Genomic DNA, 11,137 nt, shown 5'->3' on the forward strand with positions numbered 1-11,137 from the left:
TGTAAATAGGGGAAAATCACACAGTCCTTTGGGTGGATAGCAAACTTCCTTGTGGGTTACACTTTGTACCTTCCCTTTGGGCACCTGCTGGGACTTGAGTCTAGAAGCAAAGGAGGATATTGGGGTGGGTGCTGAGGAGAATTAGAATTGTCTTGCAAATCAACTGCCTGTTGTGGGGGGTCATTACCATTTCCAAAGGCAATGCAGGGTTAATCCCACAGATGCAGTGGAAGAACGGCTTTTGCTGGTAAAAAAAGACTCATCAGAATTTAGGGACTCAACATCCTTCATGAAAGGACAAAGCCTGGGCCATTGCTGTATGCTGAGTTTATGTCCACAGGACTGTACAATTATTGGAAAAGCAAGAACAGAACGTGACTAACTGCTCTCTACAGCCACAGGCAAAAGATGACATTGGAGCGAACTGCAGCTTCAGAAACCTGTGTTTAACGCCCCCAACAGCCTAGTGGCTACACACCAGCAACCCCACCCTTTACAAGTCAATAAAAGCTTAAATCCCCAACCCCTCAGAGCCAGCATATTTCTCCACTCCTGGCCCCTTTCCTCTCTTAGAAAGTGAATAAACGTTGTTCTCTGCACTTTCCTCTCTCTGAATTCTTTCACAGCCCTCCTCAGTGACCACTCTAACCCCCCAGCTCTGTCAGCCTTCTCACATGTCTGCATGCCAACTCTCACGATCCCATTCCTTCCCCGTCAATGCCCTCACTTAAAGAGTGATCATCCTTTGAGGCTGAAAATTCAATTTGTATTGTAATTTAACCATTCACAGGATGAGATTCTGGGTTTATTTTAGCATTTCAGCCCTGCAGGCAATAGGAGATAAGGGTGTCTTTCAGGGCAGACACTGAAGTTTTCAGGTCATTTAAAAATTATTTTTTATTTATTGATTTGAGAGAGAGGAAGGGAGGGAGGAAGAGATAGAGAAAGAGAGAGGGACAGAAACATTGACTTTTGTAGGTACCCTAACTGGGGATTGAACCCACAACCTTGGTGTATGGGGGTGACTTTTTATCCAAGGCAATGATATAATTCTTTTTTTGAAAAAAGATTTTATTTATTTATTTTTAGAGAGGGGAAGGGAGGAAGAGGGGAAGAGAAACATCAACGTGTGGGTGCCTCTTGAGTGCTCCCTACTGGGGACCTCGCCTGCAACCCAGGCAAGTGCCCTGACTGGGAATTGAACCAGCAACCCTTTGGCTCACCGGCCGGCACTCAATCCACTGAGCCACACAAGCCAGGGCTTTTTTTTTTTTTTTTAATATACTTTATTGATTATGCTATTACAGTTTTCCCATTTTTTTCTCCCCTTTATCCTCCTCTGCCCTGTACCTCCACTCCCTCCAGCATACTCTACCCCTTAGTTCATGTCCATGGGTCATACATGTAAGTTCTTCAGCTTCTCCATTTCCTATACTATTCTTAACCTTCCCCTATTTTGTACCTACCATTTATGCTTCTTATTCCCTGTACCTTTCCCCCCTATTCTATCCTCATCCCCCACCACTCCCTGCTGATAACCCTCCATGTGATCTCCATTTCTGTGATTCTGTTTGTGTTCTACTTGTTTGCTTAGTTTGTTTTTGCTTTTTTTTTTTTTTAGGTTCAGTTGTTGATAGTTGTGAGTTTGTTGTTATTTTACTGTTCATAATTTTGATCTTATTTTCCTTAGATTTCTTTAACATTTCATATAATAAGGGCTTGGTGATGATGAACTCCTTTAACCTGACCTTACCTGGGAAGCACTTTATCTTCCCTTCCATTCTAAATGATAGCTTTGCTGGATCGACTCTATGCGATAGAGGAATCTTGGATGCAGGTCCTTGCCTTTCTTGACTTTGAATACTTCTTTCCAGTTCCTTCTTGCTTGTAAGGTTTCTTTTGAAAAATCAGCTGATAGTTTTATGAGCACTCCTTTGTAGGTAACTCCTTTTCTCTTGCTGCTAAGATTCTCTCCTTATCTTTAATCTTGGGTAATTTAATTGTGATGTGCCTTGGTGTGTGCTTCCTTGGGTCCAAGTGCTTTGGTACTCTCTGAGCTTCTTGGTGTCAGGGTGGGCGGGGATATCCCCCTGGCAACCTAAGCCTTCCCCTTATCCTGTCAAAGATGTCAGAATATCAGGATGGGTGGGGATATCTGACTGACAGCCAGAGCTCGAGGGGAACCACCAATGATGGATTGTGGCTCTGTTCCAGGAGACCAATTCCTAGCCCTCGAGGGGAGCCAATCAGAATTTTGGTGTATAAAGCCCCGCCATCATCCCTGCGGGATACAATTTCTCCGGCCCCCCAGTTTGCGGACCAGAGAATTTCATCCTCTGGGAGCGCAAACCCCAAATAAAGCTCTGTACTGCCTAATTTTGTGGCTGATTGGCCTTTACTGTCGGCGGAGCCTAAGAAAACCTTTCACCTCGAAGTCTAGTTACTTCACCAGATTGGGGAAGTTCTCCTTCATTATTTCTTCAAATACGTTTTCAATTTCTTGCTCTTCCTCTTCTTCTTCTGGTACCCCTATGATTCTGATGTTGGAATATTTAAAGTTGTCCTGGAGGTTCCTAAACCTCTCCTCATTTTTTTGAATTCTTGTTTCTTCATCCTGTTCTGGTTGAATATTTCTTTTTTTCTTTTAGTCCAAATTGTTGATTTGAGTCCCAGTTTCCTTCCCTTCCCTGTTGGTTTCCTGTATATTTTCCTTTATTTCACTTTGCATAGCTGTCACATTTTCCTCTATTTTGCGACCATACTCAATCATTTCTGTGAGCATCCTGATTACCAGTGTTTTGAACTCTGCATCTAATAGTTTGGCTATCTCCCTGTTGCTTAGTTCTATTTTTGGAGCTTTGATCTGTTCTTTCATTTGGGCCATATTTCTTTGTCTTGGCGCACCTGTTATGTTGTAAGGGGTGGAGCCTTAGGTATTTGCCAGGATGGCCAACCCATGTTGCTGCATCATGGTGTTGAGGAGGGGTCAGAGAAGGAACAGGGCTGTTTGCTTGTCTCTTGCCCCGCTTTCAGTCACTTTCCCCAATACCCACAAGCAGATTGTGCCCTTTCAGGTGCTGATTCCTGGGTGGATGGGCTTGTGTACATTCTAGGATCCAGTGGGCCTTTCCAATGGACTCTCATGAGTTTGGGGGTTTCTCCCTCCACCACAGTCCCCACAGGTTTTTACAGCCAGGGTTTTTGAGGCTTCGTTTCCTGCACTGGAACCCTGGGTTGCATGGTCTTGCTCCCCAGTTGTTCCACCTGGCTTATTCATAAATGAATGTGGGATATCTCTAGTCCACCAGCCACTGCCTTGCCCACCTGGTTCACCAGCCGCAGCCATATTGAAAGTCCTTGCTGCCCTGGCTTCCTGTCTCTGCCCTTCCTACTGGTCTGGATGAATGTTTCTTCTTCAACTCCTTGTTTGTTTGACTTCCATATAGTTCGATTTTCTGGCAGTTCTGGTTGTTTTGTTTTTAAATTGGTTGTTATCCTTCTTTTGGTTGTGCAAGGAAGTGAAGCATATCTATGTATACCTCCATCTTGGCCAGAAGCCAAGATAATTCTTTATGTAACTCATCGATGACTGGATTCTTTTACTTAATATTCTGTTAATGATTATTTACCATGTTGTCCCCTATAACTGTAGTTTCTTCTTATTGCTATTTGGTATTCCATTGGGTAAATATACTAAAACTTATTTATCCTTCTTACTGTTATCTGCTAGGTTACCTCCAGGTGTTTACAATATTTTTCCTATTCCTAACAATGCTGCTATAAACATTCTTATCCAAGACTTCTTTGAAGTACATAGCTAGAAATGGAATTCCTGGGTATGCATAATTTTAAGTTCATTAAGCAATGACAATCTGTTTTCCAAATGTCCCTGCTAGCTCAGCAGGTATTATAGTGACCACTGCTTCGTATGCTCATTTATGCTTAGTATTGTCTGACACTGAAATTTTTGTGAATCATGTGGGTTATCATGCATTTCTTTCCCTAATTACTAATGAGCTTGAGCACCTTTTCAAATGTTTGTGGAACATTTTTGTTTCTTCTTCTGTGTTATTCCTTTTGACCACATTTATTGGGTGTCTGTCTTTTTTTTACTGTGTGTAGGAACTTTTTATATATTCTTTACATTTATTGCATGATGAATATCCTTTTCTAATTTGTGGCTTGTATTCTTAATTTATTTCTATTGTAATATTGGTTAGTGCCTTCTTATTGTTTCTTGAGCATTTTAACCAGGATTTTTTTTACAATGAATCTTTTTCAGAAAAATCAACTTCTAGCTTTGTTCGTCTTTTAATTTTTTAAAAAATCCTCACCAGAGGACATGCTTATTGATTTAGAGCAGGGGAGGGAGAAAGAGGGGAGAGAAACACTGATGTGAGAGAAACATTGATCAATTGCCCTAACTGGGACCAAATCCACAACATAAACCAAGAATGGAACCCATGACCTTTCAGTTTATGGGATGACGCCCAACCAACTACACCACACTGGCCAAGCCCATCTTCTTTTTAATTAATTTCTTTTTCTAATCTTTATTTTTTGTTCCTTTTACTTTTTAGGAGATTTATTTTGCTGTTTTATTTCAATCCTTTTGATATGGGTGCTTACTCATTAATTTTGAGCCTATTATGAGAAACATTTAAGTTATATATTTTTATCTAATACTGCATTAACTGCATTCCACAAACTTTGCTATGTAATATTTTCATCACCTTTTGGTTCTAAATATTTTCTATTTTCATTGCAATTTTTTCTTTGACTAAATGCTTTATGGTCAAAGCATTTAATGTTTTTGATTAAGACAATTTTTTTATTATTTACTTATTTATTGATTGATTTTAGACAGAGGAAGGAAGGGAGCAGCACCAACTTGTTCCACTTATTTTAATGCATTCATTGGTTGATTTTTATATATGCCCTGACTGGGGGTTGAACCCAAAACTTTGGCTTATTGGGATTATGTTCCAATCAACTGAGCTACCTGGCCAGGGTAAGACTCAATTTTTATTTTTTTTATAGCAGGTTCACTGAAAAATTGACAGGAAGGTACACAGATTTCCCATGTACCCTCTGCCCATACACAAGCATAGTCTCCCCATTATTAGCATGCCCCACCAGAGTGGTACATTTGTAACAACTGATGAGTAACCCTACGGTGACACATTATTATCACTCAAAGTCCATAGTTTACATTATGTACTAATGTATAATAGCATGTATCCATCATTATGTCATACAGAGCATTTTCACTGCCCTAAAAATCCTGTGCTCTTCCTATTCATCCCTCCCTTTAACCCCCAGCAATTAATTTTTAATGGTCCATTTCTGTACACATTCCATGGATGCCTGAAAGCACCATATACATTGTAGTTATTAGATCTAGAGTTCTATATGTGTTCATTAGGTCAGTCTCGTTAACTGTGTTGCTCAAATCTTTTATATCCTGAATGTTTTCTACTGCTTATTCTACAAATTATGAAAATGTATTGAAATACATCATGAGATGGTAAATTTGTCTTATTTGTCATGTATTTTTGTTATTTTAGCTCATTTTTGAAGCTGTCATTTTAATGAAAGTTTAGAATTGTTATCTTATTGAAAAATTAAATATTTTATTAGTTTTTTATTTCTAATGTTTTTTCCCTAAAAAACTTTGTCTGATATACAGCTATACAAGCTTTCTTTTATTTAGTATTTACCTAGTACATTTTCCACACTTTTTGCTTTCAACTTTTCTTATGTTTATACTTTTATTTATCTTTTAAAGAACAAGTAACTGGATTTTATTCAACCAGGTTGACAATGTTTATCTTTGAAATGCAGCTTTTTTTTGAAATATTTAAATTCGGTACAAATTATTGATATATTTACTTCCTACATTTTATTTTGTGTTTTTTCCCCCATGCCTTTTTTTATTGTCTTTCTGCTTTCTTGCCTTCTTTTGGATTGACTTTTTTCCCCCAATTTATTTTTCTCTAGCCATTTGAAAGTTATATGCTCAATATCCATTATGTCATAAAAATGCAGATATTAATATTTAAATATTTAATATGCTATGTTCTGCGGTTTATGATATGATGATTCTGGGTGTGCATTTCTTTTTATAACAGTTGGAACTTTACTTCTTCACTCTGTGGATTAGGGTCCTTTGTTATTTATAAAAATTCTCTATTATCTTTTATTTTTTAAAGCTTTCATTTATTTATTCTGTTAGAGAGAGGGGAAAGGGAGGGAGAAAGAGAGAGAAACATCAGTGTGTGAGATACATTGATTAGTTGCCTCTCGCACAACCCAACTGGGGACCTGGCCTGCAACCCAGGCATGTGCCCTGACTGGGAATCAAACTGATGGCCTTTCAGTTTGTGGGCCAGCACTCAATCCACCGAGCCACACTAGCCATGGCTCTATTATCTGTTCAAATACTGCCTCTTCTCTCTTCTTTATTACTCTTTCTTTAGAATTATATGTACAATAGACCCTCTTGGTCTATCATCCATGTCATTTTAACTTCTATTTTGTATTTTCATATCTTTGTCTCTCTGGGCTATATTTCAAAAAAAGTTTTTCTGTTCTATCTTCTATGTCCCCAATCATCCTTTCAGCAGTATTTCATCAGCTGTTAAATGTATATATTGAATTTAAAATTTCAATTTTATATTTTTTCATTTCTAGTTTTTTCACATCTGCTTGCTCTTTTGTCATAGTTTAAAAGCTCCCTTTTATTTATTATTATATTAAGCATACTTATTTGATATGCTAGACCCGATAATTCAAACATTGGAGGTCCAAACCTGCTATCTTGTTTTGGCTGGTTGTCACTCATAGTGCCTTGTTTATTCGTATGTTTAGTGAAGTATTTTATTTGGGAGCTGCTCATTTGGGGGAACGTTACCTGTGAGAATTCTTTGAAGCCAGGGATGAAGGTAAATTCTGAGTTCCACTGAAAAAGATTTGTACTTGCTTCTATCAGGTACCTAGGCGCTTTAATCCTATTTTAATCATATTATTGGCTCCAAGTATTTTTTTTCCCCTTTGGGTAGAGGCGGTGCCTAATCTTGTGAATTCAGGCTGAAAACCTATATGAGGGAAAGTTTATGGATACAAATTCTCAAGGGAAACTCCCCCCATCCCAAATTGATTAGCATCAGGATCCCTGAAAAGCAGTTTTCCTTGCAGTCTTCTGGGGATAAAGAGTTTATTTCTAGGCCATTCATCTTTATATTGAAAATGCAGCCCTACACAGTCTCATCTTTGAGAGCGTCACCTGTTGGACTTCAGGGTGGGCACAAGGCTTTATGTTCTGTCCTGTTATCTCTAAGACACTACAAACACTGATGCTCAGGTGTACCCAGTCCTGGAGCTCAAATCTGGCTTCAGTGCTTTTCATACCTCTTTAGGCCCCTGCTTTTATGCCTGAGTATTCCTTATCTGTTGCTCAGCTCACATATTACTTTACCTAACATTTTAGTTACTTTTAGCAACTTATTTATTTTATAATTCAAGGAAAACCCTCCACTTGTGTGTTGTTTTAACAATCTCATTGTGTTTTTTTTCCTGTTTATAAAAGTAATTCAAGATTGTTGTGGGAAAGTAGTAAGTACAGTAAACAAAAAAGGAGAAAACAAATTAAACTTAATTCCTATCACTCAGAGAAACACTATTAACATTTTGATATATGATTTTCTTGGAATTTCATGAAACACATAGGCTTATTGTTCTGTTTATTCCTCTATGTATTCATGTGTGTGGTTGGCATAAGAAATAGACTGTGTTATGATCACATTAGTGATTTTTTCATGATGTGGCTGGATGGGATGGGGAGATGCCAGGCCTAAGCCTCTGAAGCTTGTTCTGGAAGAACTGCTGGCAGGCTGTGCCTCAGCGGGTGGGGGGGTGGGGGAGTTAGGATCATGATTTGAGCATGAGCACCCTGTAGCCATATGGCCTGCAAGAGTATAGATCTGCTGGCAGTAAAAAAAAAAAAAAAAAAGAAAAAGAAAAAAGAAACTCTTATATTTTGCAACAGCATGGATGGACCTGGAGAAAATTATGCTAAGTGCATTAAGCCAATCAGTGAAAGAAAAATACCACATGATCTCATTTATATGTGGAATCTATCGAACACAATAAACTAATGAACAAAATAGTAACAGAAGCTTAGGTACACTAAATAGACTGACAGCTCCCAGAAAGGAGGCCCAGGGGTTGGGGTGGGGAGAATGGGATGAAAGATGGTGAAGGAATTAACCAAAGAACATATATGCACAATCCATGGACACAGACAACAATATAGACATTGGCTTGGGGAGCAGAGATGGTGGGACTGGGAGGAGGTGAGGAAAGGGAGAGAAAGCAGGAACAACTGTTAACAGCATAAACAATAAAAATAAAATTAAAAAAAGAGTATAGGCCTGCTGTCCTCCATCCACCCTTTCCCACTCTTATCTTGCCCCTCCAGCTACTGCACAACCTGCTCAAGCCTGTGCCATTGGCTGGGGCTGCCAGCAACAGTGGAATTGAATGTTGTCTCTATGAGGGCTGTCTGACAATTCAGTGAGTATTTTAAGCATATTGAAAATATTTTAAAACAGGAAAGGAGTCATACAATGTTTGCTACATAATGTTTTTGTCACTTAGCAAAATATCATGAGCATCTTTCCATCCATCATGAGCATCCCCTCTTACCAGCTGCAAGCTTTTCATCCATTCTGTGTCCACTTACTCCCCCGTTCTTGTCTGTTGGCACCTTCCCTTCCATCCATAAACATGTTGGACTCTGTACCACTCTTAGAAAAACAATCAATTGAATCTCTCTGTGAAACTGAATGTGACCTCTATTTGCTACCTCTCTCCTATTCCACTTGCAGGAGTCCTCAAACCACCACATCCACTGAATTCACTCCTCACATCTTGTTTACATTCTACCCAACACAGTCTGGCTTTCCCCATCTCCAGTACACAAACGCAGTCCTCTCAATAGCCTCTTTGGTTTTCTAATTGTCAAACACAATGGCCACTTCAGGCTCCTACATCACAAGCCATTTGACAACAGGGGTCGTTTCCTCAATTCCTATCTCCTTCTAGAGTGTCTTCCTATATTATGAAGGCTGGGAAACAAAAAAACTACATTGTGTAGATTCACTAGAAGTTGGATTATGCAAATTGAGTTTTAAGAATTTAGAAAGCAGCCCTGGTTGGTGTGGCTCAGTGGATTGAGTGCCAGCCTGCAAACTGAAAGGTTGCCAGTTTGATTCCCAGTCAGGGCACATGCCTGGGTTGTGGGCCAGGTCCCTAGTTGGGGGCACTGAGAAGCTACCTATCTTGCACACTTCCACATTGGTGTTTCTCTCCCTTTTTCTCCCTCCCTCTAAAAATAAATAAAATCTTTAAAAAGTTTTAGAAAACAGATGTGAGACAGACCATGTTTCTGCAGTTTTCATTGTTTTCTCCTGGCAAAGAAGCTTATGGAGACATGGGATTTTCCTGCAGTGGTGCTCCAGTGTCCAACTCCAGCCTTTGTGGGTATCAAGATGCAACTCTGGTTATGGTGGCACTTGATTCTAAGGCACAGTCGAATACTAAATTCGACTGAGTTCCAAGGTGGCCTTTACAGTTGCCTAATTGTCACATAAGTGGTAGCTCCTCTGAGTCACTTCTGGGTATTCAGAGAGTCTTTCCTGCAGGCCCAAATGACAGCCCATTCTTCCAGTGCATGTAATAATTTTTAGTATCTAATTCCTTGTATAAATTCTTTTCCTGCTGACTTCTTTTAAAAATTAAAAAAATTTCAATTACTCAATAATTGAGTGTTGACACTCAACAGTGTATTAGTTTCAGGTTTATAGTATGATGGCTAGACATTTATTTAATTTAGGAACTATTCTCATATTCCCTATGTTGCCCTTTACATCCCTGTGACTATTTTGTAACTGCCAATTTGTACTTCTACATCCCTTCACCTTTTTGACCTTGCCCCCTAAACCCCTCCCATCTGGTAACCATCAGTTTGTTCTCTATACCTAGGAGCCTGATCATTCATTTATTTTGTTTTTTACATTCTACATATAAGTGAAATCATATGGCATTTGTCTTTCTCTGCTTGAACCACTTCACCCAGCACAATACCCTCCAGGTCCATCCATGTTGTCGCAAATGATTTCACTGTTTCTCATGGCTGAGTAATATTCCATTGAATGTATATACCACATCTTTATTTAATCGTCCATCACTGGGCTCTTAGGTTGCTTCCATACGTTGGCTATTGTACATAAAATGACCTTCTTTGTCACTTGTTATAGCCTTTTAAAAAATATACATAATTTTATTACAAAAAATTTTTAAAAAACAAAATGCAATATTCTAAAAAACCCAAAATTTAATATTGATACTAATCCCTATAAGTTTACTGTGCTACCATACACAAGTTAAGAAATTTTAAAAACCATTAAATATTTGGAAATATTTAACAGCAAAACCTTTAAAATGTAAATGTTGTAGTCCCTCAAAAAGCTACAATGTGCATTTTGAATAAAGTATTTTCTCTATAAAAATCTTGTCAGCTATGCAAAAATCTGTAGTTTTTATACTTGAAGGTTATTAATATTGAGCTGCACTTAAATTCAGTCATAACAAAACAATTACGTGAGCACACACAAACACTCCACACATATCATTACAGGACAGCCTTTTATTTCATCTTCATCCTCTTCCTCCTCCTCATCTTCCTCTTCTTCCTTCTCCTCATCCTCTGGTTTGCCCTTCTTTGAGCCTATTGGCCTGCCTGGGTCCATCTTCTCCACTTCACTTTTGCCCTTGGCATGGTATGTTGTGGCAATACCCCCTTCATATTTCTTCTTTAGCTTACCTGCTTTTTGTTCATATGGTTGCTTATCTTTGGCTGATTGTCCAGACCACATTTCACCCAATTGTATTTCACAATATCCCCAATGGATAAACCAGGATGATCATTTTTGATTTTGGGGTGGTGATCAGAGCAAAAGAGGAAGGCGGCAAATGGAGGCCTTTGAGGAGCATTGTGATGAGGGTACCGGCCTGCAGTATCTGCGGCGTTATGGCTGAGAATCAGTCTACCAAGACATGATCTGCTTGGGGAGGA

The sequence above is a fragment of the Desmodus rotundus genome, chromosome 2 (assembly GCF_022682495.2).
Source record: "Desmodus rotundus isolate HL8 chromosome 2, HLdesRot8A.1, whole genome shotgun sequence".
In the NCBI taxonomy this organism is placed as follows: Eukaryota; Metazoa; Chordata; class Mammalia; order Chiroptera; family Phyllostomidae; genus Desmodus; species Desmodus rotundus.